Genomic DNA, 21,413 nt, shown 5'->3' with positions numbered 1-21,413 from the left:
GGTGTTAAGTCAAGGCCTGAGGGGTACATCTCAAAAAAAGGGTGTAGCTGTTTCAAAACATGCACCCGGACCCACCGTGTCGCCCGTGCTATTCTTTTACAGAGAAACAGAGGAATGTAACAATGGTTAGTATTACAGTATTATTTTTTTTTATTAAAAAAACACTTGGGGAGTTCAGACCTCCACCAGGCCCTATTTACCGGTAAATACTAGAGGTAACGTGTGGAGTTCCCCAGGGTTCGGTCCTTGGCCCTGCACTCTTCAGCATCTACATGCTGCCGCTAGGTGACATCATACGCAAATACGGTGTTAGCTTTCACTGTTATGCTGATGACACCCGACTCTACATGCCCCTAAAGCTGACCAACACGCCGGATTGTAGTCAGCTGGAGGCGTGTCTTAATGAAATTAAACAATGGATGTCCGCTAACTTTTTGCAACTCAACGCCAGAAAAACGGAAATGCTGATTATCGGTCCTGCTAGACACCGACCTCTATTTAATAATACAACTTTAACATTTGACAACCAAACAATTAAGCAAGGCGACACGGTAAAGAATCTGGGTATTATCTTCAACCCAACTCTCTCCTTTGAGGCACACATTAAAAGCGTTACTAAAACGGCCTTCTTTCATCTCCGTAATATCGCTAAAATTCGCTCCATTCTGTCCACTAAAGACGCTGAGATCATTATCCATGCGTTTGTTACGTCTCGCCTCGATTACTGTAACGTATTATTTTCGGGTCTCCCCATGTCTAGCATTAAAAGATTACAGTTGGTACAAAATGCGGCTGCTAGACTTTTGACAAGAACAAGAAAGTTTGATCACATTACGCCTGTACTGGCTCACCAGCACTGGCTTCCTGTGCACTTAAGATGTGACTTTAAGGTTTTACTACTTACGTATAAAATACTACACGGTCTAGCTCCATCCTATCTTGCCCATTGTATTGTACCATATGTCCCGGCAAGAAATCTCCGTTCAAAGGACTCCGGCTTATTAGTGATTCCCAAAGCCCAAAAAAAGTCTGCGGGCTATAGAGCTTTTTCATTTCGGGCTCCAGTACTCAGGAATGCCCTCCCGGTAACAATTCGAGATGTCACCATAATAGAAGCATTTAAGTCTCACCTTAAAACTCATTTGTATACTCTAGCCTTTAAATAGACTCCCTTTTTAGACCAGTTGATCTGCCGTTTCTTTTCTTTTTCTCCTATGTCCCACTCTCCCTTGTGGAGGGGGTCCGGTCCGATCCGGTGGCCATGTACTGCTTGCCTGTGTATCGGCTGGGGACATCTCTGCGCTGCTGATCCGCCTCCGCTTGGGATGGTTTCCTGCTGGCATCGCTGTGAACGGGACTCTCGCTGCTGTGTTGGATCCGCTTTGGACTGGACTCTCGCGACTGTGTTGGATCCATTATGGGTTGAACTTTCACAGTATTATGTTAGACCCGCTCGACATCCATTGCTTTCCTCCTCTCCAAGGTTCTCATAGTCATCATTGTCACCGACGTCCCACTGGGTGTGAGTTTTCCTTGCCCTTATGTGGGCCTACTGAGGATGTCGTAGTGGTTTGTGCAGCCCTTTGAGACACTAGTGATTTAGGGCTATATAAGTAAACATTGATTGATTGATTGATGTCTGATAATGGCTTTTTTGCAGAGTTTGACCCGGCAGTAATTCTAGGCAGACGCATACTATATACCCAGCGGCAATTCAAGGAAATACGGTAAGATAAAAAAGCTAGTTAAACCCATCTATCCATCTTCTTCCGCTTATCCGAGGTCGGTCGCGGGGGCAGCAGCCTAAGCAGGGAAGCCCACTTTCCTCTCCCCAGCCAGTTCGTCCAGCTCCTCCACGGGGATCCCGAGGCATTCCCAGGCCAGCCGGGAGAGATAGTCCTCCCAACGTGTCCTGGGTCTTCCCCGTGGCCTCCTACTGGTCGGACGTGCCCTAAACACCTCCCGAGGGAGGCGTTCGGGTGGCATCCTGACCAAATGCCTGAACCAACTCATCTGGCTCCTCTCCATGTGGAGGAGCAGCGGCTTTACTTTGAACTCCTCCCGGAAGACAGACCTTCTCACCCTATCTCGGCGGAGGAAATTCATTTCGGTTGCTTGTACCCGTGATCTTATCCTTTCGGTCATGACCCAAAGCTCATGACCATAGGTGAGGATGGGAACGTAGATCGACCGGTAAATTGAGAGCTTTGACTTCCGGCTCAGCTCCTTCTTCGCCACAACGGATCGATACAGTGTCCGCATTACTGAAGACGCCGCACCGATCCGCCTGTCGATCTTACGATCCACTCTTCCCCCACTCGTGAACAAGACTCCGAGGTACTTGAACTCCTCCACTTGGGGCAAGATCTCCTTCCCAACCCGGAGACGGTACTCCACCCTTTTCCGGGCGAGAACCATGGACTCGGACTTGGAGGTTAGTTAATTAATTCATACTAGTTAAACCCAGTATTAAAATACAAGTCATGTGTATCTTCAAAGCTGTCTTGAATGACAATTTTCTTTGTGAGAATTTAATGTGAGATGGCAACCCATTCCAGAATGATACACATCTATACATGACTGTATGTTTGAGGGAATTGGTCCCGGGAGTAGGAATTACCAAAGAGCCATTACTGGCATTCCTACTCAGTGGCCAAGTGGTTAGAGTGTCCGCCCTAACATCGGTAGGTTGTGAGTTCAAACCCCGGCCGAGTCATACCAAAGACTATAAAAATGGGAGCCATTACCTCCCTGCTTGGCACTCAGGATCAAGGGTTGGAATTGGGGGTTAAATCGCCAAAAATGATTCCCGGGCGCGGTATTGCTGCTGCCCACTGCTCCCCTCACCTCCCAAGGGGGTGATCAAGGGGATGGGTCAAATTCAAAACGACAAATTTAACCACACGTGGTGTGTGAGTGACAATCATTGGTACTTTAACTTTAATGAATATGTGTCTTAGTTGATTTTAAAAACTGTTTGTAAAAGTAATCTGGTGATCGATCTAACACAGGCCTGGGCAATTATTTTGACCCGGGGGCCACATTTAGTGAAGTGAAGTGAATTATATTTATGTAGCGCTTTTCTCAAGTGACTCAAAGCGCTTTACATAGTGACACCCAAAATCTAAGTTACCTTTAAACCAGTGTGGGTGGCACTGGGAGCAGGTGGGTAAAGTGTCTTGCCCAAGGACACAACGGCAGTAACTAGGATGGCACAAGCGGGAATCGAAGCTGCAACCCTCAAGTTGCTGACACGGCCACTCTACCAACCGAGCTATGTCGCCCCCATTTAGAGAAAAAAGTATTTCTGGGGGCCGGTATATCTATTTTTATCAACACCAATACAAAAGCTCACAATAATGTCTGATTGAATGCTAAAAACGTTAAAAAACATAATGGAATTTTAAATTTTTCTACGAAGGATAAAACACTGAATATTGACCGTCACAACCCCTTTCCGGACATTGGAAAACATGACTGCACATCATAATGGCAGCTACACTTTCTATCTTAAACACCTAAAAAAATTATTTGAGATTGTCCGTAATACGACAGTTAAGTATTAATTTAACCGGGCAAATATTTTAACGCGTGCGTGTGTGTGTGTGTGTGTGTGTGTGTGTGTGTGTGTGTGTGTGTGTGTGTGTGTGTGTGTGTGTGTGTGTGTGTGTGTGTGTGTGTGTGTGTGTGAAAAGGGTGGAGTGCCATCTCCGGGTTGGGGAGGAGACCCTGCCCCAAGTGGAGGAGTTCAAGTACCTAGGAGTCTTGTTCACGAGTGAGGGAAGAGTGGATCGTGAGATCGACAGGCGGATCGGTGCGGCGTCTTCAGTAATGCGGACGTTGTATCGATCCGTTGTGGTGAAGAAGGAGCTGAGCCGGAAGGCAAAGCTCTCAATTTACCGGTCGATCTACGTTCCCATCCTCACCTATGGTCATGAGCTTTGGGTCATGACCGAAAGGATAAGATCACGGGTACAAGCGGCCGAAATGAGTTTCCTCCGACGGGAGGCGGGGCTCTCCCTTAGAGATAGGGTGAGAAACTCTGCCATCCAGGAGGGACTCAAAGTAAAGCCGCTGCTCCTTCACATCGAGAGGAGCCAGATGAGGTGGTTCGGGCATCTGGTCAGGATGCCACCCGAACGCCTCCCTAGGGAGGTGTTTAGGGCACGTCCAACCGGTAGGAGGCCACGGGGAAGACCCAGGACACGTTGGGAAGACTATGTCTCCCGGCTGGCCTGGGAACGCCTCGGGATCCCCCGGGAAGAGCTAGACGAAGTGGCTGGGGAGAGGGAAGTCTGGGTTTCCCTGCTTAGGCTGTTGCCCCCGCGACCCGACCTCGGATAAGCGGAAGATGATGGATGGATGGACAACCCCTTTCCATCCACATATTTTACAATCAAGTGAAACGCAACAAACAGTGAAATATGAACGCGAAGGGTGCAAAATAAACCAGCCTACAATCTGATATATGATACATCACTAAGCTTTAGAACTTTGTTGTGAAAATCTCCTTCCGCGTCTGTGGAAACGCTACCCACCCGCACTGCTGTGACTTAGATTACCATAGTAACTAATTAGATAACCGTAGTAACTAATAAGATGACCATAGTAACTAGTATATCATCCATAAGCGCAGATTCCAACCATTAAAATACTTTGTATAGTTCAAGACTTACGGTTGTTAGAAAACATCACTGCACATCAAAATGGCAGCTACACTTTCCATCTTGAAGATCTAAAAAAAAAAAAAAATTGGGACTGTCTGTTGGGCCAGATTGAAAAGCTCAACGGGCCGCGTGTGGCCCCCAGGCCTTAATTTGCCCAGGTCTGATCTAACATGATAGTTGTAAAGAACACAAGGAGACTACAATGCATCTTCTGTTCGACCACTAGAGAACGTTTAAGTACCAGTCTAGCCGCTCTGTTCTGAACAAGTTGCAGTTTGTTCAGGTCAGACTTAGTCGACCGTATTATAGGACTGTAATGAAGATGACAGAATACCAAGGACTGTATGACTTGACCCATTGTTGAGGATGTCAAGAAGGTGGAGCTTAAACCTCTTCCTATCTTCATTCAAATACCATCAATATGATCGGACCATGACAGTTGACTGTCTAATACATGGGTTGTCCAAAGTGCGGCCTGGGGGCCATTTGCGGCCCACAGCTAATTGCATTTCCGGCCCGCCACACATTCTGGAAATGCTATTTAAAAAATAAACATTTCAAAAAGTGGAATGAGGTGAAATCTGACGAGAAAAAGTTGCAATGTTGACACAAAGCGGTCATGCAGGCTGTTTTTTAAAAAATTGTTTTTCCGTTGCTCAAACAAAAACAAAAAAAAATCAATGTTATAATCAATTATTTTCAAGGCTCCAATTACTTCAAAAACTTTACTTAAAAATGTTTTATGTGCAAAAAATATTGCATATATTGTGTGGTTGCCATATAAAAACATCAAAGTTTTATTTACAAAAGACCATAAAACAAAACAAAATAATAGTTTAAATGTAAAATCGACAGATATATCTGAAGTTGACCTCGTGACTTAAGTGTTAAAAGTAAAAAAATACATATAATAAAAATGTATCACTTTATGAGATCCCAAAGATATTTAGTGGGATTTTATTTATCTTTACACTGTGATTACTCAAAAAAAAATTGTGAATTAAAATCAATGGTGTCCTGCATTTTTGATCCTTTATGGTTGTAATTACTAAATACTGCATATTTCAGTTTTACTATTAAACAAAGTTATCTTTGACAAAAATGGCATAAACTTTTTTTTTTTCTTTTTTTTTAACTTCATATCAACCTCAAGTTGATATAGAGATGTACTGTAGGCGTTAAATAAAAAATAATACAAATTTGACTTATTTTTTAACATTTTAATAATTGAGATCCTTTATGGTCCCCAGGACCCTTAAAGGTAAAATATTTTTTTAAAATCCATATATTTTGTTACGGTTTGAAAATGAAAAATATCAATATAAAATGGGGACGGTATTGCTTGGTTGGTAGAGCAGCCGTGTCAGCAACTTGAGGGTTGCAGGTTCGATCCCCGCTTCCGCCATCCTAGTCAATGCCGTTGTGTCCTTGGGCAAGACACTTTACCCACCTGCTCCCAGTGCCGCCCACACTGGTTTAATTGTAACTTAGATATTGGGTTTCACTATGTAAAGCGCTTTGAGTCACTTGAGGAAAAAGCGCTATATAAATATAATTCACTTCACTAATTCACAATTCGGGCTTCACGGTGGAAGAGGGGTTAGTGCGTCTGCCTCACAATACAAAGGTCCTGCAGTCCTGGGTTCAATTCCAGGCTGAGGATCTTTCTGTGTGGAGTTTGCATGTTCTCCCCGTGAATGCGTGGGTTCCCTCCGGGTACTCCGGCTTCCTCCCACCTCCAAAGACATGCACCTGGGGATAGGTTGATTGGCAACACTAAAATTGGCCCTAGTGTGTGAATGTGAGTGTGAATGTTGTCTGTCTATCTGTGTTGGCCCTGTGATGAGGTAGCGACTTGTCCAGGGTGTACCCCGCCTTCCGCACGATTGTAGCTGAGATAGGCGCCAGCGCCCCCCGCGACCCCGAAAGGGAATAAGCGGTAGAAATGGATGGATGGATGGATAATTCACAATTCACAAAATGGCCCCCACATGCTTTAATTTTTCCGTGTGCGGCCCTCAGTGGAAAAAGTTTGGACACCCCTGGTCTAATAGCACACCAAGCAGTTCTGTTTTTTTAACCAGCTCAATAGGTATATCTGACATTGAAATATGAAGCTGTGGGTCATCAACAAACATATGCCTATATGCTTGTTGAATATGCCAGAATGCTTTTTGTTTTGTCAATATTCACAAGTTTACTATCATTTACCCAGCCTGAGAATCTCTCCAGGTCCTGATTTATGTTATTTTCTTGGTCATTGAAGGTAGAGACAGTTCTGTACAGAGTTGTGTCATCTGCATACGTAACCCTATTGGTGTTTGTGGTATTACCGGTCTTGGTGGGAACGAGTGTCTTGCACAATTTACAGATTCCAACAGTCTGACTACGGTCCGTTTAAACAATTCCAAAACACTGCCATACTGTCGAGGTGGCTTTTCCTGTTTTGTCAACAGTTTCTTCACTCTCTGCAGCAATCGTTTTTACTTTCTCTTCTCGCAAATTATCTATGGCGAGACAACAAGGTGGCGCAAACAAATTTGACAGTTGATACTGTTAGTGTGTCACTCCCTCCGATCAGTGATCACTTCATGAGTTGCTGGATTACCAGAGAGCGAGTGCCTTTGTTCATGCAATCAAACTTGCTTCACAACTTTCATTTTTTTGCAACGAAAAAAGAAAAAAAAACCCTGAAACACCGAGCTAACAATACAAGGCAAGTAGTTAAAATACCGTTTTGATTAGACACACTTTGGCTACAATAAGGATGGCATCTACCAAAAAGTAGAGTAGTAGTTGAGAGTGAACTCGTCGTGCATTGACCGAAATCCAGGTAAAATGTTTAATCGAGATGCACAACCTCCTGGCAGGGGTAATTATTTTAAAAAAAATGTGCTAGCTTAAATGCTAACATGAATACAAGGCACAATAATGTATTTTTTTTTTATTACAAATGCTATTCCCCAATCTAAATTTGTACTAACCCATTTATATCCAAGCAACTATGCTAATGATTTGTGTACATTGGACCTACAGACTGCAGTGACAGCGTGATAGATGTCAACATCCAACATACATACATACATACATATATAGATATATACATACATACGTACGTACATACATACGTACATACATACATACATACATACATACATATATATATATATATATATATATATATATATATATATATATATATTGAGGCCTTGTTCTAGTGGGAAAATATCATGTCCACACACGTGTCCGATCAATAAATAGCCACGTCCAGGTGGGAATTGATCACTGGGTTAAAACGTATCACACCGGACACATGCAAGTAAAATAGACTCTTGTCTGGACTGTGGACAAAGTAGATCTACTTGGTTAAGAATCACTATGTGTATATGTATGTACATATATATAGGTATGTACTGTACATAATTATGTTTATGTATGTATGTATGTATATATATGTATGTATGTATAGATTTTATAATCTCCTGATAATTGAGGGAATCCCTCATGAAACAGTTCTGTAGAGATAAAGTAGTCTTGTGATTTTTTTCCCACACATACATATATTGCGTTCTACCACGGTATCGAGCACTATTCTCTGGATAATCTAATTAAGACACACACACACACACATATACACATATATATATATATATATATATATATATATATACATATATATACACATATATACACATACACACATATATATATACTCATATATATATGTATATATATATATACATATATACATATACACACGCACACATGTACATATATACATACATATACATATATATACTCTTATACATATACACTTATATATATATATATATATACATACATATACACATACACACAGTATATATACTCTTATACATATATACACATACATATATATACACACACGCACATTTGTATATATAATATACACACATATATATATATTTACACATATACATATATACACATATAAATATATATACATACATAAACATAATTATGTACAGTACATACCTATATATATGTACATACATATACACATAGTGATTCTTAACCAAGTAGATCTACTTTGTCCACAGTCCAGACAAGAGTCTATTTTACTTGCATGTGTCCGGTGTGATACGTTTTAACCCAGTGATCAATCCCCACCTGGACCTGGCTATTTATTGATCGGACACGTGTGTGGACATGATATCTTCCCACTAGAACAAGGCCTCAATGTCATATTCCGTGTTCAGTCTGAATGCACGTGAAATTATTAGCAATGTGCATCCTTTATAAGGGCAAACGAAGATAACTAATGCAACCTGATGAAAAATATGCACATTTTCCTCCCCTCTTGACTCCGAAAGCCCTCTAATCCCATTAAATTGCAGTTCTGCCTCCCTTTTTCTTCCCTCAACCGACACCCCCGCCGCCCCTGCTGATAATAATAAAGGCCGTGACACAGACAGGATAGAATTTCACACCTGGCCAATAACAATAATCATCTTTTTCAAGCCCCTCATCCTTTTTTTTTTTTTTGTCCCCCTGGCTGTGCTGGAGGCCACCACCTTGCACCCTCGGCCGTGCAGAGGTGCTATCATGCCACTTCCGGCCTGCACACAATGGACGTGGGAGAGAGGGAGAGAGGGAGAGAGAGTTTGGTGCTGAATGACCCGTGATAAAAACACTTCAAAGTGCTTCCCGGATCCACGGAGATGCTGCTGACACATGAGGCGCCTTTCATGGGCGCACAAAGGCACCATCCATCCTCCTCACACACCGGGGCCGACATGCACTGTATGGAACTACTTTGCCTCCCCCCCCTCCCTCACCCTGTTTGGATCCAGTTTGTTATGCAAATCCTCCCCTGTCACATTAGAATAAGAAATGTGAGCTTTTATATTTAGCGCCCGTAATTGATGATCATTCATGTAAATAGGATAGGAGCACTTGTTTTTCCCAGCTGACCTGAACGCGTCTTCACAACCCCAGCATATGTTTAGTGGAAAAACTGATAGTAAATGTAGATAAATACCACTTTTTTTTTTAATAAAAATAAAAAAAACAGACTTACAGAGTTGTCTCTTCTCATACGGCTTGTTTATCTTTGGTTGCGTGGCGGTATATCCCTCCTCGAAGGCATCGACACTTCAATTCCGCGATACACACCAGGACGAATATGGCGACTAAACTCCATTCAACTCCTAAATAACGACCGCATTTTTTATTTTTTTTATTTTTTTTTTGTCTATCTTGTCGCAGCTACCGAGGCGATGGAGTACCGCGCCGCACTCCGAGAGCCGTCCGCTCTGGGGGGAAATGAAGTCAAGTGCCGTGGCCGTGAAACCGGCGCTGTGACCCATCAATCAAAGAGCTGCTTCCTCGGATATTCCCACAGCCTCGGCCAATCAGGTGAGAGCAGGGGCGGGGACTCCGCGATGACGTCAACTCTGTCAGAGGAAGCACGTTGGTGTTTCGCGGAATCACTTAAAGAGGAAGTAGCAGGTTTTAAATCACACATGCTGGTAGTGGTTTAGTTTATTTTAAACTCGCTTGACGTAGTATGATTAAAAACAAATCACACTAGGAAGAGGCAGAGCTTCTTTAATGGCTCACTGCAACTAATACAAACCCCGTTTCCATATGAGTTGGGAAATTGTGTTAGATGTGAATATAAACGGAATACAATGATTTGCAAATCCTTTTCAACCCATATTCAGTTGAATATGCTACAAAGACGACATATTTGATGTTCAAACTGATAAACATTTAATAATAATTAACCTGGAATTTTATGGATGCAACACTTGCCAAAGTAGTTGGGAAAGGGCATGTTCACCACTGTGTTACATCACCTTTTCTTTTAACAACACTCAATAAACGTTTGGGAACTGAGAAAACGAATTGTTGAAGCTTTGAAAGTGGAATTCTTCCCCATTTTTGTTTTATGTAGAGCTTCAGTCGTTCAACAGTCCGGGGTCTCCGCTGTCATATTTTACGCTTCATAATGCACCACACATTTTTGATGGGAGACAGGTCTGGACTGCAGGCGGGCCAGGAAAGTAACCGCACTCTTTTTTTTTTACGAAGCCACGCTGTTGTAACACGTGCTGAATGTGGCTTGGCATTGTCTTGCTGAAATAAGCAGGGGCGTCTATGAAAAAGACGGCGCTTGGATGGCAGCATATGTTGTTCCAAAACCTGTACATACCTTTCAGCACTAATGCACCCCTATACCATCTGTCACACCTATGGATCATGTTTTGATTTTGGACATTTAGTTCCGTCTTGGCACTTCCTGGTTTGTTTTCGTCTCCATGCCAACTCATTAGTTTTCACCTGTCACGTCCCTGTTCTCAGCCTCACAACCTGTTTTCACTAATGATGATAGCTACTTAAATCACCCTTTTTCTTGTCTTTGTCCTGGGATCTTCACACACGCTACCCATGCTGCACCTCCTTCACGCCCTCGTTTATCTGCTTCATGCCTTGCTACGCTGTTCATTTTGTCCAAGTAAGTCTTTGTTTATAGTTCGTAGCCAATTGTTTTTGTGCAAAGTCCTTTAGTTTATGTCCATCATTTCATGCCATCGAGCAAGTGTTTTTGTTTCATGTTTGTAGTTTGCAGCATTTATGCTACTCTTTTGTTTGTTCATAGCCAAGTGTCTGTACCTCCTTGTGAGCGCCCTTAGTTTGTTTATTTTTCTATTATAGTGTTTAAATAAACAACCATGTACTCACGTCCACGCCTCGCTCGTGCTGATCCGTTTGAACTTTGCGTCAATAACAGTCTGGATGGTTCGCTTCCCCTTTGGTCCGGATGACACGATTATTTCCAAAAACAATTTGAAATGTGGACTCGTCAGAACACTTTTCCACTTTACATCAGTCCATCTTAGATGATCTCGGGCCCAGAGAAGCCAGCGGCGTTTCTGGATGTTGTTGATAAATGGCTTTCGCTTTGCATAGTAGAGCTTTAACTTGCACTTACAGATGTAGCGACCAACTGTATTTAGTGACAGTGGTTTTCTGAAGTGTTCCTGAATTGAATCCAGTCTCTGTTTAATTCCTTGTCTGTTTAATAGATGTCAACAGTGTTTGAACCTGTTCTATTCAGTGTTAAAAATATCATACGGCTCTCACGGAAATACTTTTTAAAATATTTGGCTTGGATGGCTCTCTCAGCCAAAAAGGTTCCTGACCCCTGAGTTAGTGGTTAGTGCGTCTGCCTCACAATACGAAGGTCCTGAGTAGTCCTGGGCTTAATCCCGGGCTCGGGATCTTTCTGTGTGGAGTTTGCATGTTCTCCTCGTGACTGCGTGGGTTCCTTCCAGGTACTCCGGCTTCCTCCCACTTCCAAAGACATGCACCTGGGGATAGGTTGATTGGCAACACTAAATGGTCCCTAGTGTGTGAATGTTGTCTGTCTATCTGTGCTGGCCCTGCGATAAGGTGGCGAGTTGTCCAGGGTGCACCCCGCCTTTCGCCCGATTGTAGCTGAGATAGGCACCAGCGCCCCCCGCGACCCCAGGTGGAATAAGCGGTAGAAATTGGATGGATGGATGGATAGTTTTCTGTCAGTGACCATAGGTAAAAAAATAAAATTAAAAATCCAATATTTTTTCTGCTGGATTTGCTCTCTATTTTATGCTGCAGCTGTCACATATACTGTAATATTGTACATGGTAATTGTTATATATTGTATATATGTTATAGACATAATATACTATAATATATCAGTATATATAAGGGCTGCGAATCTTTGGGTGTCCCACGATTCGATTTACTATCGATTCTTAGGGTGGTGATTCAATTATATATCGACTTTTTTCCATTCTACGCGATTCTCGATTCAAAAACGATATTTTTCCGATTCAAAACGATTCTGTATTCATTCAATACATAGGATTTCAGCAGCATCTACCCCAGTCTGCTGACATACTAGCAGAGTAGTAGATTTACAAAAAAAAAAAAGCTTTTATAATTGTAAAGGACAATGTTTTATCAACTGATTGCAATAATGTCATTTTGTTTTAACTATTAAATGAACCAAAAGTATGACTTATTTTATCTTTGTGAAAACATTGGACACAGTGTGTTGTCAAGCTTATGAGATGCAAGTGTAAGCCACTGTGACACTATTCTATTTTTTTTCTTTTATAAATGTCTAATGATAATGTCAAGGAGGCATTTTTAATCATTGCTATGTTGAAATTGTAACTAATATTGATACTGTTTTTGATAATATTCATTTTTGTTTCACTACTTTTGGTTTGTTCTGTGTTGTGTTTGTGTCTCCTCTCAATTGCTCTGTTTATTGCAGTTCTGAGTGTTGCTGGGTCAGGTTTGGTTTTGGAATTGGATTGCATTGTTGTGGTGTTGCTGTGTATTGTTTTGTTGGATTGATTAATTTTAGAAAATAAATACATTTTAAAAAATCAAATCGATTTTAAAAAAATGAGAATCGATTCTGACGTGACAATCGCGATTCGAATTCGAATCTGTCAGGCTTGGGCTGTGGATGATTGTGCTTCCTCGATGCAAGGATGATGTGGGACGAGTCAGGCATGAATGTAAAGTACATGGTTGTTTATTTAATAAACAAATAAACAACAAAAAGCGCTCACAGTGGAGGAAGAAACTTGGCTTAACAGTACAAACGTGAAACAAAAACACCTGCTCGATGGCATGAAATGATGGACATAAACTAAAGGACTTTGCACAAAAACAATTGGCTATGAACTATAATAAACCATAAACAAAACTAGCACAATGGCATAAATACAAAAACTTACACGGCATGGAACTATGGACAAGGACATGAAGGAGGTGCAGCATGGGTCGGATGCGTGCGCATGTGTGAGGATCCCAGAATGATGAACAGAAAGAAAATTACTTAAATACTGGCTGTGATCATCAGGAACAGGTGCGGGGCTGAGGGCAAGAGCGTGACAAGGTGGGAACTAATACGTTGGCATGGAAACAAACAAAACCAGGAAGTGCAAAACGTGACTGAGTGTCCAAAACCAAAAACATAACATGACAAAACAAAACATGATCCATAGGTGTGACAGAATCGATTTTTTTTCCCACACTCCTAGTACATATATTATGTAAATATTACGTTTATATGTTATATTCTATATTTAGTCTATTTATACCTGCATTGGCCTTTCCATCCTTACACTGTAACTGAGCTACTGTGTGGAACATTTCCCTTGTGGATCATTAAAGTTTTTGTAAGTCTTAAGTTTAACACAGGTTCAACATTTTCCTATGTCACAAGAAGAAAACATCAATCAATCAATCAATGTTTATTTATATAGCCCCAAATCACAAATGTCTCAAAGGACTGCACAAATCATTACGACTACAACATCCTCGGAAGAACCCACAAAAGGGCAAGGAAAACTCACACCCAGTGGGCAGGGAGAATTCACATCCAGTGGGACGCCAGTGACAATGCTGACTATGAGAAACCTTGGAGAGGACCTCAGATGTGGGCAACCCCCACCCCCCCCCACCCCCCTCTAGGGGACCGAAAGCAATGGATGTCGAGCGGGTCTAACATGATACTGTGAAAGTTCAATCCATAGTGGCTCCAACACAGCCGCGAGAGTTCAGTTCAAGCGGATCCAAGACAGCAGCGAGAGTCCCGTCCACAGGAAACCATCTCAAGCGGAGGCGGATCAGCAGCGTAGAGATGTCCCCAACCGATACAGGCGAGCGGTCCATCCTGGGTCCCGACGAGCGGTCCATCCTGGGTCTCGACTCTGGACAGCCAGTACTTCATCCATGGTCATCGGACCGGACCCCCTCCACAAGGGAGGGGGGGACATAGGAGGAAGAAAAGAAGCGGCATATCAACTGGTCTAAAAAGGAGGTCTATTTAAAGGCTAGAGTATACAGATGAGTTTTAAGGTGAGACTTAAATGCTTCTACTGAGGTAGCATCTCGAACTGTTACCGGGAGGGCATTCCAGAGTACTGGAGCCCGAACGGAAAACGCTCTATAGCCCGCAGACTTTTTTTGGGCTCTAGGAATCACTAATAAGCCGGAGTCTTTTGAACGCAGATTTCTTGCCGGGACATACGGTACAATACAATCGGCAAGATAGGCTGGAGCTAGACCGTGTAGTATTTTATACATAAGTAGTAAAACCTTAAAGTCACATCTTAAAACATAACAGCCGAGTTCCATTTATACACCTGGCATAAACATAGAACTAACAGCATTAATAATGCATGGACATCATGTTTGTTGAGGAAATAAACCTGTATCGCTCGCCTGCTTCCTGCCTGCCTGCTGGCTGTGTCCTCAAACAGCAGGTACAAGAGAGGTATTGATTTTCTCATTTATCCCCTCAACAAGAAGGCAAACAAGAATGTTATGTATGGGCCAATTTCAAGGCCGGGGCGTGGTGACTCCCTGGAAGGTCCTCCGGTTGCCTGGCAACCTCGGGGCGATGACACCAATTCAAGGTAGTGGTTAAAATGTTGGGAGCCCGTACAGCAAATAGATACAAAGTGCATCTTTACTCGACAAGGTATCATTCGCACAGTTCACACTCTTTTTCAGTTCCCCGGCAATATTTGCGACACGCGATGATTGCACACTTTCGCGGGCGAAAGGGAGACAATTAAGTGCACAGCGTGCGACTCACACATACTCTGACCCACTGAGATGTAAGAAAGATTATTAAATTGTGTCTTGACAGCTCCCCAAGTGTCACTGGAGTATGAATAGACCTGCAGATGGCAAACGAGGTTACCATGCCAACTGACGTCCCTATGTTGAAAAGTGAACATTAGGAATTGTTCTCCACTTAATTACAGTTGCGATCAAAATTATTCTACCCCCACACAATTTTGGTGTTTTAGCAAGTTGGACATTTATTCCGTATTTTGTTTATAGTCATATCAAATAAAGATGCATTAAATAGACAAATGCAACTTGAATTACAACATTATTTTTTGTAACATACCAAACTGTCATTTCTCTTAATATCTCATTGACCATATTATTCAACCCCTTGAAGATCATAACTCTTAAGAACAGAATTTGAATAAGGTCTTTTCAATCAGGTGTTGAAAACACCTGTAGATGTGATTAGAACCATAACGAGCAACAATTAAACTGACTGAAAAAGACTGTGACGCTCAGCTTCTTGTAGATGGTCAATGGTATGTTTGCAACATGGTGAAGTCCAGGGAGTGGTCAAAGAAGTCAAGAGAGGAGGTAATGGATATAAGAAAATAGCAAAGACATTACACATTCCAAAACACCAAAATTGTGTGGGGGTTGAATAATTTTGATCACAACTGTACATGTTGTTGCACAACTTTATGCTTTATCATCGCCTGGCTTTTAGGTATACATTTTTTTTGTCCTGTCCAGCTTTATAGGAAAATCATATAGTTAATGTAGATGCCCGTATCGGCTGTTCAGGTTTTCTTTACAAAAGAGAAGTGTAGGATACTTCTCTTGTTGCCTTATTTGTATTTTACTTTATTGTGTCATGATCCGCTGCTGGGATAATGTCATGTTCTGGTTTGGTTCTGTTTCTGTATTGTATATTGTTAGTATTTTGTCTTCCTTAGTTCCTGGTGGCACTTCCTGTTTTGTTCTGTTGTCATAGTTACTTATTTGTGTCACCTGTCTTTTATTTTTGACGCGCACCTGCCTCCTAATTACTGTCCTTATATAAGCCTGCCTTTTCCGTTACTAAGTCTCGCATTCTAGTTTTTGTTTCATGCAACAAGTGACGACTCTGATTCCCTATTGTGGTAAAGACTATTTTTGTACTTGTTAGCTTCCACGCTATTCCTCTGTTTATTCGCTAAATCACATGCTAGCACCGTTAGTTCCTTCTAGCTCCCATGCGAGTTCTGTTTGTTTTGTCTTTAGTGCCTTGTGCAAGTGTTTTCTGTTCCTAGTCTGTTCTTTAGTATATAATAAATCTTCATTTCTTACCTTCACGCTGTGTCCAATTCCGACTGCATTATTCGAGAGAACGAACCCGCACCACGATGCCAGCAAAGCGTCACATTTTGAGTGTATTTATATTATCATTTGGTGCAGCCGGGGCCGGAGCAGGAGGGGATAGAAAGAAAGAAAAAAAGAAGACCGAGGGGACAAGAAGGGGGATTAGACAGAGAGAGAAAAACAACAACAGCAAACACAACAATAACAACAACAATAGAGCAACATCAGCACATAGGATATGTACAAATATGATAGTAAAAGTGATGGCAAAGAAGCAGACAGCGAAATGAATAATAATACAGACATGACATTGAGCATATTTACACTACAAATGACGCATTACAAATACCAATAAAGATAGCGCTATTGATAATGAACAATACCAATAATTTACGTCTTTAATCAACAACACAGCTTTCAAATTCACTGTAGCAATTCAATGAGACTTCACTGCCATCGGACCAGCCAAATCAAATCTCCTCTCTGAGCTGCAACCTTATCGTGGTAGAGGAGTTTGCGTGTCCCAATGATCCTAGGAGCTATGTTGTCCGGGGGCATAAAGCCCCCTGGTAGGGTCTCCCAAGGCAAACAGGTTCTAGGTGAGGGATCAGACAAAGAGCAGCTCGAAGACCTTTATGAAGATGAAAAACCATGGACCCAGATTTCCCTCGCCCGGACGCGGGTCACCGGGGCCCCCCTCTGGAGCCAGGCCCGGAGGTGGGGCACGATGGCGAGCGCCTGGTGGCCGGGCCTGTTCCCATGGGGCCCGGCCGGGCACAGCCCGAAGAGGCAACGTGGGTCACCCCTCCAATGGGCTCACCACCCATAGCAGGGGCCATAGAGGTCGGGTGCATTGTGAGCTGGGCGACAGCCGAAGGCAGGGCACTTGGCGGTCCGATCCTCGGCTACAGAAGCTAGCTCTTGGGACGTGGAACGTCACGTCACTGGGGGGGAAAGAGCCTGAGCTAGTGCGCGAAGTCGAGAAATTCCGGCTGGATATAGTCGGACTCACTTCGACGCACAGCAAGGGCTCTGGAACCACTTCTCTCGAGAGGGATTGGACCCTTTTCCACTCTGGCGTTGCCGGCAGTGAGAGGCGACGGGCTGGGGTGGCAATTCTTGTTTCCCCCCGACTCAAAGCCTGTACGTTGGAGTTTAACCCGGTGGACGAAAGGGTAGCCTCCCTCCGCCTTCGGGTGGGGGGACGGGTCCTGACTGTTGTTTGTGCTTATGCACCAAACAGCAGTTCAGAGTACCCACCCTTTTTGGGAACGCTCGAGGGAGTACTGGAAAGTGCTCCCCCGGGTGATTCCCTTGTCCTACTGGGAGACTTCAACGCTCACGTTGGCAACGACAGTGAAACCTGGAGAGGCGTGATTGGGAAGAATGGCCGCCCGGATCTGAACCCGAGTGGTGTTTTGTTATTGGACTTTTGTGCTCGTCACAGTTTGTCCATAACGAACACCATGTTCAAACATAAGGGTGTCCATATGTGCACTTGGCACCAGGACACCCTAGGCCGCAGTTCCATGATCGACTTTGTAGTTGTGTCATCGGATTTGCGGCCTCATGTTATGGACACTCGGGTGAAGAGAGGGGCGGAGCTTTCTACCGATCACCACCTGGTGGTGAGTTGGCTGCGATGGTGGGGGAGGATGCCGGACAGACCTGGGAGGCCCAAACGCATTGTGAGGGTCTGCTGGGAACGTCTGGCAGAGTCTCCTGTCAGACAAAGTTTCAATTCCCACCTCCGGAAGAACTTTGAACATGTCACGAGGGAGGTGCTGGACATTGAGTCCGAGTGGACCATGTTCCGCACCTCTATTGTCGAGGCGGCAGATCGGAGCTGTGGCCGCAAGGTAGTTGGTGCCTGTCGGGGCGGCAATCCTAAAACCCCCTGGTGGACACCAGCGGTGAGGGATGCCGTCAAGCTGAAGAAGGAGTCCTATCGGGTCCTTTTGACTCATAGGACTCCGGAGGCAGTGGACAGGTACCGACAGGCCAAGCGGTGTGCAGCTTCAGCGGTCGCGGAGGCAAAAACTCGGACATGGGAAGAGTTCGGGGAAGCTATGGAAAACGACTTCCGGACGGCTTCGAAGCGATTCTGGACCACCGTCCGCCGCCTCAGGAAGGGGAAGCAGTGCACTATCAACACCGTGTATGGTGCGGATGGTGTTCTGCTGACCTCGACTGCGGATGTTGTGGACAGGTGGAAGGAATACTTCGAAGACCTCCTCAATCCCACCAACACGTCTTCCTATGAGGAAGCAGTGCCTGGGGAATCTGTGGTGGACTCTCCTATTTCTGGGGCTGAGGTCGCTGAGGTAGTTAAAAAGCTCCTCGGTGGCAAGGCCCCAGGGGTGGACGAGATCCGCCCGGAGTTCCTTAAGGCTCTGGATGCTGTGGGGCTGTCTTGGTTGACAAGACTTTGCAGCATCGCGTGGACATCGGGGGCGGTACCTCTGGATTGGCAGACCGGGGTGGTGGTTCCTCTCTTCAAAAAGGGGGACCGGAGGGTGTGTTCCAACTATCGTGGGATCACACTCCTCAGCCTTCCCGGTAAGGTTTATTCAGGTGTACTGGAGAGGAGGCTACGTCGGATAGTCGAACCTCGGATTCAGGAGGAACAGTGTGGTTTTCGTCCTGGTCGTGGAACTGTGGACCAGCTCTATACTCTCGGCAGGGTTCTTGAGGGTGCATGGGAGTTTGCCCAACCAGTCTACATGTGCTTTGTGGACTTGGAGAAGGCATTCGACCGTGTCCCTCGGGAAGTCCTGTGGGGAGTGCTCAGAGAGTATGGGGTATCGGACTGTCTTATTGTGGCAGTCCGTTCCCTGTACGATCAGTGCCAGAGCTTGGTCCGCATTGCCGGCAGTAAGTCGAACACATTTCCAGTGAGGGTTGGACTCCGCCAAGGCTGTCCTTTGTCACCGATTCTGTTCATAACTTTTATGGACAGAATTTCTAGGCGCAGTCAAGGCGTTGAGGGGTTCCGGTTTGGTAACCGCAGGATTAGGTCTCTGCTTTTTGCAGATGATGTGGTCCTGATGGCTTCATCTGACCGGGGTCTTCAGCTCTCGCTGGATCGGTTCGCAGCCGAGTGTGAAGCGACCGGAATGAGAATCAGCACCTCCAAGTCCGAGTCCATGGTTCTCGCCCGGAAAAGGGTGGAGTGCCATCTCCGGGTTGGGGAGGAGACCCTGCCCCAAGTGGAGGAGTTCAAGTACCTAGGAGTCTTGTTCACGAGTGAGGGAAGAGTGGATCGTGAGATCAACAGGCGGATCGGTGCGGCGTCTTCAGTAATGCGGACGTTGTACCGGTCCGTTGTGGTGAAGAAGGAGCTGAGCCGGAAGGCAAAGCTCTCAATTTACCGGTCGATCTACGTTCCCATCCTCACCTATGGTCATGAGCTTTGGGTCATGACCGAAAGGATAAGATCACGGGTACAAGCGGCCGAAATGAGTTTCCTCCGCCGTGTGGCGGGGCTCTCCCTTAGAGATAGGGTGAGAAGCTCTGCCATCCGGGAGGAACTCAAAGTAAAGCCGCTGCTCCTTCACATCGAGAGGAGCCAGATGAGGTGGTTCGGGCATCTGGTCAGGATGCCACCCGAACGCCTCCCTAGGGAGGTGTTTAGGGCACGTCCAGCTGGTAGGAGGCCACGGGGAAGACCCAGGACACGTTGGGAAGACTATGTCTCCCGGCTGGCCTGGGAACGCCTCGGGATCCCCCGGGAAGAGCTAGACGAAGTGGCTGGGGAGAGGGAAGTCTGGGTTTCCCTGCTTAGGCTGTTGCCCCCGCGACCCGACCTCGGATAAGCGGAAGATGATGGATGGATGGATGATGGACAGCTTTCAAATGCAACAATACATGAACGTAATGATAACTACAGATAAAAATGAATACCGGAAAATGAAGGGGAAGAAAGAGAAGCAACCTATATTAACCTTGTAGATTGTTATAGCAGTAATCTGTTAAGCTTTGTCAGTGTGCCATGTGTTACCCAGTTTCCCCTAGGGCAGGGGTCGGGAACCTTTGTGGCTGAGAGAGCCAAAAAGCCAAATATTTAAAAATGTATTTCCCCAGAGCCATATAATATTTTTTTTAACACTGAACACAACTAAACGCGTGCATTATTAAGTAAGACCAACATTTCTAGAGTAGAATAGGTCTCTTATTCTTTGTAATAACATTGTTATTCTGAAGCTAACTGTGGAAGGGGCGTGGCCTGTGGGCCTGCAGTGAACTGGGGTGTGCCAGGACCGGCCTCTAAATCAGCGACAGGTGCGTAGATGGCCCACCTGGGCCTTGTTATCTAATCACCTGTCACTCTGTTAAAAGCTCCCTCCATCAGTGTGTGAATGGGTAAATGTGGAAGTAGTGTCAAAGCGCTTTGAGTACCTTGAAGGTAGAAAAGCGCTATACAGGTACAACCCATTTATTTGTTTATTTATGAGCAGCAGCCAGGAGGAGAGACGGGGGTTGGGGCTGGAGCCAGAGCGCGAGCGAAAACGAAATAGAATAATACAATTGCTGGAAAGCAACTGAGGGACTTATTGAAAAATAGAACAATATTGTAACCCTGAAACAGACTCTCATGTCGGTGCTTGGTGGTCTGAAGAACCCCCAGGAGGGCAAGCCCCACACTAACCAATAATAAATAAATAACTTCTTACCATTAACGCAACTTCTTGAACAGGTGCGGTAGAAACGGATGGATGGATTAAAAATGCATGAGAATGTTTTATATTTTGAATATTATTTTTAACACTGTGATTA

General features: G+C 44.3%; 2 protein-coding genes across 4 annotated transcripts in view; one reads left to right on the top strand and one right to left on the bottom strand.

The window, feature by feature from the left end:
- LOC133535787 (protein FAM222A-like) overlaps nucleotides 1-10,023 on the bottom strand; it is a 63,194-nt gene extending 53,171 nt beyond the window's left edge. The window contains exons 1-2 of one of the 2 annotated variants that reach the window (XM_061875734.1): nucleotides 9,727-10,023; nucleotides 4,677-4,735 (exon numbers count right to left, since the gene is read on the bottom strand). The gene's annotated coding sequence lies outside the window, so the exon portion shown is untranslated. The remainder of the gene's footprint in view (nucleotides 1-4,676; nucleotides 4,736-9,726) is intronic. The other variant, XM_061875733.1, reaches the window with a different exon arrangement.
- Nucleotides 1-21,413, top strand: part of cplane1 (ciliogenesis and planar polarity effector 1) — a 165,729-nt gene that overhangs the window by 65,874 nt on the left and 78,442 nt on the right. The window contains exon 4 of one of the 2 annotated variants that reach the window (XM_061875724.1): nucleotides 9,915-10,064. The gene's annotated coding sequence lies outside the window, so the exon portion shown is untranslated. Of the gene's footprint in view, nucleotides 1-9,909; nucleotides 10,065-21,413 lie in introns of those variants that run through there. The other variant, XM_061875725.1, reaches the window with a different exon arrangement.

Source organism: Nerophis ophidion, linkage group LG17, assembly GCF_033978795.1.
Source record: "Nerophis ophidion isolate RoL-2023_Sa linkage group LG17, RoL_Noph_v1.0, whole genome shotgun sequence".
Classification (NCBI taxonomy): Eukaryota; Metazoa; Chordata; class Actinopteri; order Syngnathiformes; family Syngnathidae; genus Nerophis; species Nerophis ophidion.
This window is presented reverse-complemented; position numbering and strand designations above follow the sequence as displayed.